General features: G+C 48.3%; 1 protein-coding gene across 5 annotated transcripts in view; it reads right to left on the bottom strand.

The window, feature by feature from the left end:
* The window catches only part of FRMD6 (FERM domain containing 6), a 285,594-nt gene that overhangs the window by 79,911 nt on the left and 189,066 nt on the right, over positions 1-16,617 (bottom strand). For 3 of the 5 annotated variants that reach the window (XM_070242932.1, XM_070242973.1, XM_023625224.2), the window contains one exon: positions 7,001-7,076. The exons of the other annotated variants lie outside the window; for them this stretch is intronic. The gene's annotated coding sequence lies outside the window, so the exon portion shown is untranslated. The remainder of the gene's footprint in view (positions 1-7,000; positions 7,077-16,617) is intronic. 5 annotated transcript variants of the gene reach the window in all.

Below are 16,617 nucleotides of genomic sequence, written 5' to 3'. Positions count from 1 at the left end.
AATCCTCCTCTTTTTGCTGAGGAAGACCGGCCCTGAGCTAACATCTGTGCCCATCTTCCTCTACTTTATATGTGGGACGCCTACCACAGCATGGCTTGCCAAGTGGTGCCATGTCCGCACCCGGGATCCAAACCGGCGAAGCCTGGGCCGCCGAAGCAGAACGTGCACACTTAACTGCTGCGCCACCGGGCCAGCCCTGTGGCATAAGTTTAAGGTGTGCAGTGTGATGGTCCGACACACGTATCTACAGGAAATGATTACCACAAGAGATTAGCCGACACATCCATCCCAGTCTAATTCCTAAAGCAGAATTCAAACCCAAACAGTCCAACTGCAGAACAGTTAAATATGCTGCCTTGTGATAAAATTTACTTAAAATATTAAAAGAAATGAGAGCGTTTTAAATTGTTTTCTAAATGTAAATATAGATATAAATGTAAATAAAAATATAAATTTTAAACAAGACCCAAGAGCTTTTACTTATATGCCAAAGATGTTGTTCGCCAGTACCTGGGCTCATGTAACCCGATGGCACTGGGTCCACGGCCAGCCCACACCAGACTCTGCCCACCCAACACTGGAGACGACGGAAGCTGGACACCCTGCCTCCGGGAGAAGAATAATCGGAAAATAGAATTTTGGCACTGAGAGGGATCTTATAGATAATTTACTCTTGCATTTCATTTTATAACTGAGAAAGTGAAGCTCAGAGAGGTAAAGCAACCTTCCCAGATTACACAGCAACCAGCAACAGAGGTGGACTCAAGCCCAGGCTTTTCATCTGTGTTCTTTCAGTTACGTGACGCTGCCTCCAAGCTCATGAGAGGGAATTTTCCACTTCCTTTTCTAGTGTTTTAAGAAATGTCAAAAGCTGATATCTGTGCCTTTAAGTAAATTTATCTAAATTTATTTTTGCCTCTATTACATACGTTGATAAATGGAAATGTGTTTGGATTTCCCAACAGTCCTTGAATCTCAGGAGTTTTAGTTTCCTACAAAGGGGCCTGCTCACCAGTTTAACTCTCGTGAGCTGAGAGCTCTGATGAAAGCCTTTCCCCGGCAGATAACTGGTTTTGAGAACCGGGTTGGGGACGGTCAGAGGTGCAGCGAGATCTCTCCCTCCCTCCCTCAGTCAGAGGCGCACCGCAGGCCAGTTACTCTCAGGCTCTGTGCTGGGCGCGGCCACACAAACGCAGCCGCGACCTTCCTCTGCTTTCGCTTTCTTTCCTGTCAGCAAAGGGTCTGAATTGTTCCTGCTGCTCTTAAGTTAGGGTGATGCCTCCCACAGTGTATTAGGAGAGCTGCCTGCGCTGTGCCGCCTGATTTCAGACGGTGACACACAAGCATTTAAAACAGTTATGTGTTCACTTCAGTACATTTTAAAAAAACCAAAACAGCTCGCAAACCCATGTTTAATGGATGGTAAGGCTTAGGACATAGCTAATTGTGCTGATGATCCACTTTATGACACAGGAACTACAGGCATGATGCTCCGGCATGTTCTGGAAACCTCTGCCATACGTTTAGAAAGTATGACGATATGGACTTTTGAAAGTACAGATGATATGGATTAATAGCATGGATTCTGCATGTATTGAATTTCTGTGTTCGTCACTGCCTTCTTTTAAAAGATATACCAGAATGTGACTTCTGAAGGTTGACAGTCATCCAGAATGTGAAATATGATAACAACTGTACTAAAATCACTCATCACGCATACACATGCCTTCTCTCTAAGGAACTTACTTTTAGAGGCACATGTTAGAAATTGATTAGGGTTATTATTATTTATATTTTCTGCTTTAAAATGTTTTATTCATAAAATATAACATTACTTTTTATTATGATTTTATGGTTACCTTCTAATTATGGCAAATAATTATTCACTTTTTCATTTTTAATTCAAAGATGTGCAACTGTGTTTGTATTACAGACAGTGGACATTGCAACTAGTCAGTGCAACAAGCCGTGTTAAAATTCCCTGTTTGACGAGGTGGCTGAGCTCTTTTTAGTTCTCAGCATCGGCAGCCTCAACCTGCATATGTGGGTAGCAGGCTTCCTGCTGTATTGAAACCACCTCACACACCCACACCCCTGCTTTACAAGTGCTCAAAAGACCACGTCCCAGGCTGGGAAGGACGGGGCGAGGTGCCAGGGCTGCACCAGAGGAGGCCAGCCCCGCAGCTTTCCCAGCTGAAACCTGACGGTACGAAAAATTTAAAAAGAGGGAGCGAGAGAGAGGAGGAGGGAACCGCAGCACACTCCCAGGCCCCGCGTCCGGCTTGACTTACTAGACCCGGGGCTGATAAATCTGCATTTAAAAAAACTTTTCATCATCAAAAATTCAAATTTACAGAAAACTATTGTAAAAAAAATCCCCATATATCCCATTACTTAGGGTGAACAGTTATTAATATTTTGCCACATTTGCTTCATCTATCTTTTGAAGTATTTCAAAGCGAACCCTAAACATCATGGTTCACACTAAATGTTTGTGTGTGCATCCTCATGTAACCAGATCCTGTTATCCTACCAACAAAATTAGTAACGATTCCTTAGCCTTCAAACTTTCTGCTTATCCCCAAAATGTCTTCCTACGGTTGGTTTGCTGGAACCCAGGTCCAAACGAGTTCTGTGCACTGCATTTAGTTACTACTCGAGTTAGTTTTGCTTTTGAATGAGCGAGTTCCCCGTCTCCTGAAGCTGTCACGAGCCAGTGCCTCGGAGAGGCGGGCCCTCGGCTGTGAGGGACCTTCTAGGTCTGGGAGGTCACCGTGTGCCCCTCTCTCGGCGTGCCTCCCTGCTCTGCGGGGTCCAGTCTGGGTCCTTGATGAGATATGAGACAGAAGGGGGTGAAATGCCTGCACGTGTGAACTCTGGACAGACAGGAACTACACTCCTAAAGCAACTGAAACTTTCCTGGGCCTTCTTTCCCTAGAATGTTTCACAAAACGTTCCTGAGATGGACAGTTTTCCTTTCGAGCGGCCCGGGAACGGCCCACGCAGCAGCCCTCGTGGAGGCTCGAGCACACTGACTATGCTGGGGCTCTTTGGTGTTGCACAAATTTCCCTCAGTGTTTTCCAAACTTACTGGGTGATGAACTTGGGTTCCCCCCACAGATCACTACGAACATCTTCTGGAGCACAGTTCTGTGCTCCTATTACGACTGCTTTTATTAGGTCCACCGGTAAGCGTTTGTTCTGGCAAAGCACCTTTAACCCCGTTTGCTGGTTTTTCCTCTGATTCTTAGGTCCTGTGGTGTAAACGGGTATTTTTATTCCCATTCAAAGATAAGTGCTATTAAGTACATGAAATGAGCTGCCTAACAAGCTGCTGCCAGAGTCAGGATTTAACGTAAAGCCCTAAAATTTGAAGACTTAATTGGTAAAAATCCAAATAAGCCCCAACTAGCAGAGTTTGCGTCAGCTGTTGTTAGAGGAAGAGTCGTTTCGCAGCGTATTACTCATGGTCTCCTCTCCCCTCCCCATCCCTCTTGCCACATTTCTGACCTGAGCGTCAACGACCCCACCTGTGCTCCAAGGAATGCGCCATTCAAGGAGTCCCTGCCACTTCCGTTGGAACTAGACACCCTAAAGGCCAGTTCTCACTCCTTCTTTCATGACAACCGTACAACATTCACGGGAAAAGATGGAGTAAGAGACACACCAATATTCCTGCTGGTGGAGACGAAGGCGGCGTTCCTGTGGAACCTGTGCCTGCGTTTCTTTGGGGCTTCTTCAGGTGCCATAACTCCTGACGCCCTACCGCGTCTGTGCTGTGGCCGCCACCACAGGGGCGCCAGGTGGTGGTGGGCGTCAGTGGACCAGTGAGGAGCCCGCTTGCCCGAGGAAGCAGAACTATCACTCAGAAACGTCTCATTCTGGACCCCCACCTTCTCGCCCTGCGTGTGACGCTGTCTGTGGATTCTCTGCGCCGTCTGCCGGTGCTCAGAATGGACCATCTCTCCTTGGCTGGGAGGAAGTCCAGATGTGTCCTCAATGAGCAGGGGGAAAGCTCTCCCCATGCCTCCCGAGCTGCAAGTTTGACTCAGGTGTGGTTTGAACGCTGCGTGTCATATGGCACCAGCCTGTTGGCTGTATAATGTAGGTGTAATTGTTGACCACTGTAAATCTCATGCATATATTTTCTCAGTTACCATTTACATTCACCTTTTTCCACTGGTTCCTTAGAATTTTCCTTTTCTGTCTACTTCTTCTCATTTGGCATAGTGAAGTAAAATTGGCTCAGAACTCGGTGAGCTGGGCTTGGATCCCAGCTTCACTTATTATCTGTGTGACCTTATGCAATTTACCTAACCTCTCTGAGCTTTCACTTCCTCACCTGTGAAATGGTGATTATAAAACTGTCTCAAGGATTATGAGAACTTCAGGAAATTCATATGAAAAACATGAAAATGCTTATCTCACATCCAGTATGTGGGCAGTTGACAAATGGTGGGTTTTTTGCTTTCTTCTCTTTTCTGCTTGCATTACTTATCACTCAATCCCATCATTTGGGGAAGAAAATCAAGAATAAATGACTTCCCTGAATTTGTTTCTTTTCTTTGAAATAACACCATGAGCTATCCCAGAGGGGTCTGCTTCAGTTTGCTGGAGCAGAGCAGGGTCTGTGCAGGAGAAGCAGCCGGCCGGTTGGCTGGAGGGAGAAGACAGCCAGCACGGAGCCTCTGCCGCCCACATCCAGCTCTAGGTGTGTTGTTATTGCTGTTTTAACCCATCCTAACTGTTTGGCCAAAACAAGAAAGAGCAGCTAAGCATTCCTTTTCTACCTGTACAGACATCAAAGGGACTGTTTCAAGTTCATAAGTGGACTCTGGTCACTGCAGAACGCTTAGGATCCCACTGAACGGGGATAAATAAAAAGACAGACCAGAGTAAGTGTTGGCAAGGATGTGGTGAAACGGGAACACTCTTACACTGCTGGTGGGAATGTAAAATATACTTTTCACTTTGAAAAATAATTTGGCAGTTTCTTAAGAAGTTAAACCTACCATCTCACCCAGCAATTTTGCTCTTAGGGATCAACCTAAGAGCCATAAAAACATATATCCACACAGAGACATGTATGTGAATGCTCACAGAAGCATTACTTGTAACAGCAAAAGACTGGAAATAACTCAAATGTCTATCAGTTGGTGCACGGACAGTGGAACACCACTCAGCAATAAAGAGAAGCAGACAACTGATGCCATAAACAGGATGAGACTCAGACACCTAGTGCCTGAGAGACGCCAGATGCAAAACACAGGCGACGAGTCCACTTAAACGTCTAGAAAAGGTACATCTATAGAGACACAGAGCATATTGGGGGTTGCCTGGGGTTCCCTAGGAAGAGGAATTAATTGAAAACAGGCTTAAGAGATCTTTTGAGGATGTTGGAAGCATTCTCAAACTAGATCATGGTGATAATTACACAACTATAAATTATTAAAAAGTCACTAAATTGTACACTTAAAACAGATTGTATGATGTCAATTATACCTCACTAAGGTTACCGAAAGAATGCTTATTGTTACACGATTCATGAAAATGATCTCCATATCAAAAGCAGCATGCAGAGGCCGTGGAGAACGTCATAAACAGGTCGTGTTCTTGGAAACAAGCGCACATCTGTCTTTCAGCTCAAATATTCATTGCTCTGTGACTGAAGGTTAATGACCCCTGTGCTCCAGCCTTCCAGTGGGCGGGGCGTGGAGCAGCGAGCGACGAGAGGGCTGGATGATGTCAGCCACAGAGGAGAGAGGACGAGCAGACAGGGCTGCTCCTGCTCATCAGCGTCGGGAGTGGAGATGGCAGGACACCCACACGGCCGGTCCTTGGAGAACCAGGACCCGAGAGGCCCGTCCTGCCATCTCCCGTCTCAGTCAGCAGTCTCTCCACGCTGCCCTCTCCCAGAGCTTCTGCTTCTTGACTTCCTGCCTCCTCTGGATTGTGCCTCTCCATCAACTGGTCACTCAGTCGTCTGCTCACCAGGCGTCCTGTCTGGCTAGACCTTCTTCTGAAGGGTCTTAACCCCTGTATGTAACAGTTCAAACCAAGGAAAACCCTATCTTTCAATCGGTATTTTTCAGTTACTTATAAAACTTCTTTCTAGGTCTCATTCACAAACATATGCCTAAGAAGCTAAGATTACTAATTTGCAAGTTACATTGTTGAAGAAAAATGAATGTGGGTGAGACTCACAAAGAAGAGTGAGGTTTGACTAGTTGAGGACTCGATAATTCAGTAGGTCTCCTTCTCACTTGACCCAGTCCCAGTATCCAGAGTGAAATTATCAGGAAAAGGCAGGGCTGTCATCCTGCAGACATGGGTGATATGCTCCTAACACGGAGGGCGCAAGCGCACAGCACACAGAAAACAATCGGAAATCATGTGAACCAGCTAAGTATCAGATAATTGAGCGTACAGTGCCTGTTTGAAGTGAAAACCTAAATAAAATCCACTTAAAACTGAAAATGCCCTTCCGAACCCATCTGCCAGTTGAAAAATTTGGATTTTGAATTATATGGTTTTTTTCCTATAACAAAATGATAGTACTCTAGAAATAATAGCTCACCATTACTGAGTTAGTGTGATGTTCCAGGCACGTTAGGGAACTGCCACCATGACCCCCTGAGACAGAGCGATAATCACCCCGTCTTACAAATGAGGAGAGTGGACCAAGAAGCGACGTTGACAGCCGCACAGCAGGGCTCCAGTCCGGTCCTTCTGACTCCACAGCCAGCACCCCAATCTCTACGCCACTTGCCTAACCAGACCTCGGGATGGTACCTTGTAGAAATGTTACCCTCACTTTCACAGATGAGGAAGCCACAAGGGGACAAGGTGAGAGACTCTCTCAAGAGCAGGCACCACATCAGTCCTTCGTGGATGCTGTCTTGAGCCACACAGGTCCACCCCCCCTTCAGTGCTTTATGTGTTGCTCACTGGGTTATAAGACTTTCTCCAACAGGGCTCTCTTCTTTCATAGGGCACCCACCTGTTCAAGCTGCAGGTTCTCCAGAAGACAGCCTCAACACCTCAGACTCCGCGTATGCTGGCGATCACTGGCGTGGCTGGAAATAAAAGCACCATTCGTGTTTAGGTTACCAGGTCACTAGAGCTAACTAAGTAGTAATGTTGTTTGGTTTACATTTAATGCAAAGAGTTTGGCATCAGCTCCACTGAGGACAAGACATAGGAGGTTATGGATGGAGAACATTATCACACGGTAGATATATGCATATATTTTAAGTAACTAAAACTCGTCATTCGACTCAAGGCAAATCATTATAAATCAAATTCCCTTAAAATCTCTCCTTGGTATGTGTCAGTGTTGCTTATCTTCTTAATCCGACATCAAGCAAGAGCAGCGGGGCAGGCTGGTGAATCCTGAGAATGGAATGAGTGGTTTGCAGAGGAATATGCCTTACGACCCTTCATTCTGATGATGTGGCTGCCGCCACATTCACTGAGCAGAAACCCCAGTCCTGATGCTGACTGTGCACACACAACAAGTCGCCCGGCAAGCCTGTGACACGGCCACCTTTCCCACCTCCCTCTAGAGCTCTCTGATCACAAGTTCAAATAACCCCACTCAATAATTTTTATTTTCCCTCAGTAAGAGAAATCTCAAAACCCTTTACTCTGTTTGGCAAACAAATATAAAATAGAATCATTATTTTCCAGGTCTTGCCACATAACCAATAACAACTTCCGTTTATTGAGAGTCTGCTACACAGAAGGCACTGTACTTGGCATTTCACACTTATTATTTCTAATCCTGATAGTTGGCTACTTAGGTCTTATTCCCACTTACAGGAAAAAAAGAAAAACAAAACTGGGGCCAAGGGAGATTAGAAAATTCTGTCTGACTTAAAATCCACCTGCTTTCCGTCATGCTGTCTTGCTCGACATCAAACCTTGGAGTACCACCAGGCATTGGATGATTTTTTCGGCCACTTGAACAAACATTTATCACTTGCCCATTTAATGCCTAACATGAACCCAGGATACGACAACCTCCCAAATAAGACATGGACCTTGTTGTTCAGGAGCTCACAATTCAGTAAAGACAAAAGGAGAACAGAACTGAGTTCCAAGAAGAATGACTCTGACAGCAAGTGTGAGCAGAGTTGAGGGATGAGCTGACAGAATGGGGTGTAGGCCCCTCAGATGAAGCAGGGTGGGTGGGCTGAGAGTGGGCTCACTGTGGATGAGCAGAGACTAGAAGGAGACTGTGCCACCAAGACCTGCCTCGGGGTGAGACGTGCACGCGAGCACAGCGAGGACACCCTCCTGGCAGGTGGGGTGGCATTATTGCTGGGAGCAAAAGGTCATGAAGCCTACAGCACCTTATCCCGGGATAGCTCATCATGACGCTAAAGCAATTACATTCCAGTCAGGGTCTTGGGAGAGTTATCCAGGTTCTGCTCCCTGTCACGGGTGGAAATATGTCCACTTTTTAGCCGCCGTTAAGAAAAAAAAAAGTAAGGGGAACCCAGAAGGGTCCTGGGACACAAGCAGGCCTGGGAACCAGAATTTCTGGGTTCTGAGTTCAGTTCAGTCATTCACTGTCTGAAATGCAACAGCAGGAATGATCGAATCCCATCTAAGGTGGTTTCTGCTAAACGGGAAAAACACAACCGCCGCACCCCCCCCCCATCCTAAGTACACAGATTGTTGGAAGTAAGAGACCGCGCATTCAAAATAGTGATTTTGGTAATGAAGCTGCCCCCAAACTGCCTGGCTCACCCCCTCATACAATGCTGGAGACAGGTGGGCAATGTCAGCATCTGTTACTGTAACAGGAGTGGTGTTAACTGCCTTCATAGTTTCTAGACACAATGTAACTTCTTATTATCATTACAATTTTCCTGCTACCTGGACAACTTGAAAATTTTCTAACATGTTTAATTACACAGTTTTTAACTTGTGCAAGGTTGGGGAGAGCAATTATTCTCCTGAGTTTTAAGAAGGCACGTTAGCCATCCAGATAAATTTTCCCAAGCTCCTTCAGCTCTGATTTGTACTTAAAAATTCATTTTACTAACTTACTGAGCATAAAACGTTGGTGCTGACGTTTAGCTGCCTCTGTGCTGCAGAGCAGAAGGTCGAGAGGGAAACGTCCCCCTGGCTCTGGGGGCTGCACCGAGGGGCTCTGTGATGCTGCGTCCCCAGGCTAAAGAGGAAGCTGGCTCATAAACGAGCAATGGGATAGATGTGTGTTCCACAGTGGATGACACACCCATACACACTCACCCTACAAACTCATCTTGCTTTGGGAAGGTAGCAACCTTAAAAGCCAGGAATGAAAGAGTCCAATTTACCCTTTTATGTATCACTCAGAGCCTCCCAGATCCTTGACATTTTCTCGTAGCTGACTCTGTGAATAAGATTGCCCATATGGTGCTCCCAATAAGGGCTACAGTTTCCAAGTTGGGAAACACCAGAATGAGTTCATAGAAAGTTCTTTGACTCTATTTCCAGAGCCACTAAACCATAGTCCCTGCCTTGTCAGTGCCTTAGAAGCCTTCTTGCTCCCATGCATTTGCTTATTTGTTTGTTTATTTCTTGACTGTCTATTATGATGATGGTGAACACAGTCCTTACACTCAGACAGCTCCTGGTCCAGCAGAGGAGACACTAAGTTTGATAACTCAGTGTGGCTGTGGCCACTGCTATGTGACCAGGAGCCAGGTGCTAATGGTGACAGGTGGCGGGCAGCAATTCTCAGGAAGGCTTCTGGGAAACCGAGACAGCTTAGAGCTTCGAAAGACGACGAGGCGTGCAGGTGGGGAAGACGGAAAGGGGCATTCTAAGTGGAGAAACAGCACGTCTAGGGGCACGGGAAAATGTGCGCGACCTTGGCAAAAACAGGAAAGGTGGCAGAGCTGGAAGAGGGCTAATGTGCAGAACTGTGGCTTTCAGAGTCACCAGCCAAGACCCCAGTTCTCAGAGCCTAATGAACTTGACGTTTGGGCCAGAGAAACTCCAGAGCCCACGTGGAAGGACGTTTCCTCGACTGGCAGTCGGAAACAGGAAGGTAGATTCGTCCAAAAGGAATAACTCCTGAGGAGGAGGTTCTGTAGTGTCATCCAGCCAGTGACAAAACAAGAGCATCTCATTTCACTTCTTTTTTTAAAGATTGGCACCTGAGCTAACATCTGTTGCCAATCTTCTTTTTCTTTTTCCTTCTTCTCCCTAAAGCACCTCAGTACATAGCCGTATATTCTAGCTGTGCATCCCTCTGGTTGTGCTATGTGGGACGCCACCTCAGCACGGCCTGATGAGCCGTGCCATGTCCACGCCCAGGATCCGAACCGGCGAAACCCTGGGCCGGCGAAACCCTGGGCCACCAAAGCACAGCCCGCCAACTTAACCACTAGGCCCCAGGCCGGCTTCCTCATTTCATTTCTTGACATACAGTAAGGAATTCCACCGAGATCATTTTTGTGTTGTTTAACGATCTCCTTTTCCTTTCTCACATTCCATACCCCTGAGGTGTTGCTTTAACACGTGTGTAAAGGTCAGCTGATTTTAAAATTTGATCTCCTATTTTTTTGAGGAGCAGGCATTATCTATTTTCACAGTACATCCAGGAAGACCGAGGATCTTATGACAAATGACAAAGCCACAAAGTGAGTCAGTGCAGAGAAAGAATCAGAGTGAAAGACTCCCCAAGGTCAGTTTGGGGTCCATCCTTAGGGCACCAGGCTGTGAATGGGAGCAAATTCCCCGGACTCAGTGGACTGTGGGTGGGGGTGGGCAGCCCCGGAAGCTGGGTCAAGGACTGACTCAGAGAGGCTGGACGCGGAACTAACTCTACGGCTGGGTCTGGGAGGCATCCAGCGAGCCACTTTCTCCTTGCATTTTCTATAACCGACTCCTGTTGCCCCTTCTGTCGCCAGGGCCCTCGCTCCAGCCGGGAGACCGCTGCCCTTCTCTAGAGCTGCCCTCCGTCCTCCTTCCAGACCCACTGCGGTGGCACAGCTGTGGGGTAGGAAAGGGCCTGGTGCGCACTCTACTCGGTGACGCTGACCGCGGCCCTCCCCTGACCTCCCACTCACCGAAGCAGGGGCCGCAGCACTGGTGTGGAGCCTGCAAGGTGAGGACAGTGATGCTCCTTAAGGAAACAAACACACACTATGTATGCAAAGCTAAGTTCAAAAATGAATAAATTTTTAGGAAAGAAATCACAACTGACTGAAGCCTCAGGGAGTCAGGACTTTTCCTAAAATATCTTCAGAGGAGTTGCCACCAATGCTTACGGGGAGCACCTTCTGACTGCATCGGCTTTCCTACACCTGCAACACTGCAGGTGCACCACCCCAGCCTCCCGGGCTGTGCAGGTGTGGGACTGGAGCTCACGCTCCACACAGACACGGCACCACTGGCGGAGGGTGACTGGCATACACGCCCTGGGTTCCCAGAGGAGATGCTCCAGTTCTGACCTCAGCATCTTCACGGCCTTTCTGCCCGAGCCGGGCCTGGGAGAATGTTTCCCGATCACACGTGGGGATAAACACACTGACCTGCTACTGTGGGTTGCAAAGGAGGTTCGTGTTTCTATCTTTCTAAAAGTCATTGTTTTGGTATTATATGAATTAAGACTTTTTAAAAAGAAGTAGCCATTGTTATGTAAGGTTTCTTTCATTTAGAGATCCAAGAATTTGTAAGTAATAGCGTCTGATCCAGTAGATTCGGTCCTCTCTGTCACGCTTTCATGAAGATCCACCGACCTTCTTGGACACCCTGCATGGGGAGCAGCAGGCCACTCAGGCCAAGCTGGAAGGGTCACTGGGTGAGGGTCCTTTGGGCGAAACATCACACCTGAATGAGCTGTTGGAGCTAAGGAACTGCTGTCCAGGCAGTGGTGTGGCCTTGGTGGGCCTGCGGTCAGTCAGCACTACTGGAGAAAGACAGGCAGGAGAGCTCCACCCCCATGAAGCTGCCGTGCACGTGGGACCAGCAAGGACCACAGGACTGCTCCGCTATGGGCCACTGGGTCCCACACACCACTCGGAGCCTCTGAGTGCACATAGGGCACAGAGGAGGTTATGTCCCTGCCACAGTCACCTGCAGGGTCGATGTCACGTCAGAGAGCTAGGGTTTAGAAGGCGGCTTCCTCTGAGTGCTGATTTGGGCACATAAACAGCAGGTGGCTAAATGCCACTCTGTGTTTAAAGTAATTATCCCTCAGGGGCCGGCCCAGTGGTGTAGCGGTTAAGTGCGCACATTTTGCCTTGGCGGCCTGGGGTTCGCCAGTTCGGATCCCGGGTGTGGACATGGCACCACTTGGCAAGCCATGCTGTGGCAGGCGTCCCACATATAAAGTAGAGGGAGATGGGCATGGATGTTAGCTCAGGGCCAGTCTTCCTCAACAAAAAGAGGAGGATTGGCAGTGGATGTTAGCTCAGGGCTAATCTTCCTCACCAAAAAAAAAGTAATCATCCTTAGCCCTGGCATGTGGTGATGCAAGAGCCCTGTTGTAGCAAACAAGGCTGATTCTATCAGGGAACTCTGGCAAGTCAGCAGGCCAACGCTGCTTCTCCCTGAATTCACTCCTGGAAAGTCAGAACTGGAGGACAAGTGTGGGTGCACTGCCCGGCCCTCCCAGTCCGGTGCCGGCTTGCAACCAACACTATGTCTGGAGCGTGGCTTGGGGACTTGGCTCCTAGGAGCTGTGCTCTCTCACATTCAGTGGGAGCCCTTGGAAAACAGCTGAGGCCCACAGGAGTGGCAGTGGCCTCGGTCTGTACGTTGCCCGGCTTGCGAGATCCTGCTGGAGCCGGACAGCAGCTGCTCAGCAAGCCAGAGAAATCCAGCCGGAGGAAGGCTGGTGGCACGGGCAGGCTTTCTGGGAAGGGTGGTGTCCCAGCAGTGACGAGGCCATGGCTCTCTGCTGCTGCCCGGGAAGCCCTGCCTTCACGGCCCAAACAGCATCTGACTGTGCCGTCTCACTTCGTACTAAACAGAAGGATGCCGGGGCTTTTTCATCCGTTTCCACTTTGGAATCACACCTTTCTCAGGGAAAAGATCTGATAATCACCCTCTGCCCCACATCCTGGCACCCAATCCCCAACCACGTGCCAAGTCAGTGGAACTTTTCCTGTGTCTGGGGAGAATCATTTCCCTTCATCCTCACAGAACTTCCTTCATGAGTTACTGCTGGCAACTGGATCCGTGCTAATTAGCTGCCCTTGACGGATTTATTCCATCCAGCTGTAAATTTAGATGAAAAGTTCCCAGGCCAACTTAAAAGTAGGATTCGCAGATCAAGCTGAGTGGAAACCAGGTCTGGACGACCTCCTCCGAGCAGGGGAGCCGGTTCCCACGGGGTCTAACACGGCGTTCCCTGGGACGCCAGTCAAAGTCGAGGGACAGCCCTGGAAGAAATCCCACCGAGACCATTTGGTTGAGTCACTTCATTTTACGACGAGGGACCTGGGCTCTGAAAGGTGAATTGACTTGCCCATTCACACAGCTGCTCACTGGTCACCTGTGGAGGTGGAAAGGGCACGGGCGGCACTGTCGACACGGCAACTTGCCGTTCATCTTCTGGGACAGCTGGACGACGGTGGTCAGGAGAAAGGCCTTGCCCATTCGTCTCAAGTCCATCTTTCTTTTCACCTTCTAACTTCTTTTCATGGAGTAATGTTATGTCTCCAAAGAAAAACACATGGAGTCCAGCCGATGAGGTACTGCAGGTATTTCGAAAAGCACACAAAGCTGCTTGGTCATTTGGTGGGGACCACGGGCCGGCTGCTGGAAGCACAGAGCTCCTCAAACATCTGCACTGACCCGAGGCCTCGCTTCCAGGCGTGAACTGTCCGTTGGCTGTGAGCCTGTGAGCTCTGAGTCGGGAACACTCTGATCCCCATCTGTCGCTGCTGCTTTAAGGGTCAGGGACGGTGGGGACGGAGGGAGGTTCGTTCATGGGGCATTTGGCAAGGAATCTTTCTTGTCATATTTGTGACAAATGTTCCAAATGGTATTTTTTTCTCGTGCATTGGCCTCAGATTTACTGGAAGTGAAATTCAGGGTTTTCTTTTTTCTTTTCTATCTCCTCCCTCCCTCCCTCTTTCTCTCCTTTTTTCCTCTCTCTTCCCCTCCCCTTCTTCTTTGTCCTTCTTGTCCTCATTCTTCTCTTTCTCCTTCTCCTCCTCCAAACCTCAAAGCCCAGCTGTGCTGTTTAATAAACAGCCACCACAGTAAATGCCGTGGAAGGACACTGTACCAGCTGGTCACAGCTCTGACCTCCTGTGCATTTATTAAAAATAAGTGCTCCTTCATATTGCTCAGCTTTCCAATAGATACTATGAATATTCAGGCGCTAATATAAATACAAGAAGACTCTTCATTTTACAGAATCAAGACCAGGAAGCATTAGAATGGAAATTCTGTCAAGAGAAATGTTTTGTGCAGAGAGCTGTAATCTCTACGGTTAAGTCTAGATGATGCCAAAATAACAGTCAAGGGGGCACTGAACCACCAGAGGGCTGATGAGGGTTTTGCCTTGTAACCAGTTATTTGAAATTCTTAAACTCAAGGAGGCCAAGGATCATCTGGACTTCCTGAATATCACAACTTTGTATGTATCTGCATCAGACCAAACTTTGTCAGTTCTTCATAAAACACTCATTTATAATTGCGCTAATAATTATTTACCTGATGGCTATGGATTAAAATAGTTTGCGCTTCAATTAAGTGATTCTGAAAAGAAATCACAAGAAATCATCTTCCCCACCAAACCTGCTCCTCCCAGACCTCCTCATTCCCCTGGTGGCTGCACCACCTACACAGCACCTCAGACACCTGGGTCGTCCCCACACCCCTCAGCCCTCGGCCCCCACATTCAGTCTCCTACCACGTCCTGGCGATTTCACTCCCACCATTCATTCCAACTCTGCCTGTTTTGCTTCCCGTCTCACTCACGCCAGGCTTCCCCAGCCGCACTCATTTCTTTGCTGGACTCATCAGCAGCCACCTGGTCTCGCTCTGATCTGTTCCGCTCACGGCAACCAGAGCAACCCTCTAAGGACGGAACACGAGTGGGTCGTGCTTTTCACCCACACGCCTTGACTTGGGTCTGCATCTCTTCCCACTTTTCCCTTGGCTCCCTCAACTGTAGCTGCCTTTGGCCTTCTTTTGTATGTAAGATGATCTGGCACATTCCCTCCTTCTCCTGCCCCTGACCCCCACGGATGAGTTTCTTTGCATCCTCAGATGGGTCTTAACCAAACATCAATCCTCAGAAGAGCCTTGCACCCAGACTAACATAGTCCCTATGGTTGTTCTCAAACATGACAACTGGTTTTTCTCTTTCAAAACCCTCACCACAACTGTGACTTTGCATATTTATTATATTATATAACAATAATACATTATTCCTGTATGATAAGCTCTATGAGGGAAGACACCACGTGTGTCCTGGCTTGTGAGGCATACCACACCTGTTGAAGACATACTTGTGAAAAACGGGTCATCACTGTGATCACTTGTACTGCATGTTTTATTTTAAAGTGTGTGTGTGTTCTAATTCCTTTAAATTGATGCACCTATTGACCAGATAACTTTATCTCACTTTTACAGATAGTAAAACAGGCTTAAAGAAGGAAAATAAGTTAGGAAAGGTGTTTTAAGCTCCTCAAATTCAGAACTGCCTAATATCTATAAAAATAATTCTATAAAAACAGTAATAGTAACAATGATTAAAATTATTGCTCTTACGACGGTTCAGGAGCGTTCCCATCATATTAACTCATTTAACCCCTGTGACAACCCTGTGAGGTAGGTGGTATTCACCCTGCTTTTGTTAAGGATGCGGAGGCCAGGTAGCTGCCTGAGGTCTCAAACATGCTCACACATCCTAGGAAATGTTCTACGTCCTGGGCACACATCGCGTTGGTTTTCTCACCGAACACAGCGCTGACACAAGCTCTGCCCGCTCGGGGCCCCGTGTGGAGGAAAATGGGGGCTAGGAGACTCCTGTTCCCCGTGGTCATGGCCCTCCTCCTTCTGCAGTGACCTGCCACGGCCGCCCACCTTCCCGCATGCCTTCCCTTCTTCTGGTCCCCACAGCTCCCCCCATCCAGTCGTCAAACCCTGGACAGAGCCACTTTTCCGCCAGGTTATCACACACAAGGTCAGTGTCCCACATTCCAAAGGTAGGTGAACATGTGTGTGGAGAGCAGGGAACGCGCCAGAACAGTGACTCAGTGTGTCCACCCAGAGCGGTTCAATAGCAGGTCACGGCCTCAGCGAGAGGACGCTGCCCCTCCCACCGAAAGGATGCGCCAGCACATGCACCCCCCCCAACCCGGGGTTTGGGAGGAGGGGAAAGAAAGGGATGGGCAGGATGAGCTGTTGACACACGGGGCCACACACGTGTATACCGATCCCACACGGTCACTCCAGGTCATCTGCTCCAGTAATGTCTGCTCCCCTCGCGTCCCCCCCTGCTGGTTTATGTTTTTCTTTTGGCCCACACTCCTGTCGGTAAGAACTGCCACCAGCAGAAACACAGGATCACCGTGCTCCCTGCCTTCTGTCTTCCCAGCGCAGCCTGCCCCCTCCCAGGCCTCAGGCCCTGGAGCCCGTGTGCACCTGCCTCAG

The sequence above is a fragment of the Equus caballus genome, chromosome 1, assembly GCF_041296265.1.
Source record: "Equus caballus isolate H_3958 breed thoroughbred chromosome 1, TB-T2T, whole genome shotgun sequence".
Taxonomy (NCBI): domain Eukaryota; kingdom Metazoa; phylum Chordata; class Mammalia; order Perissodactyla; family Equidae; genus Equus; species Equus caballus.
Note: the sequence above shows the minus strand (reverse complement) of the source record. Positions and strands in the feature narration are given on the sequence as shown.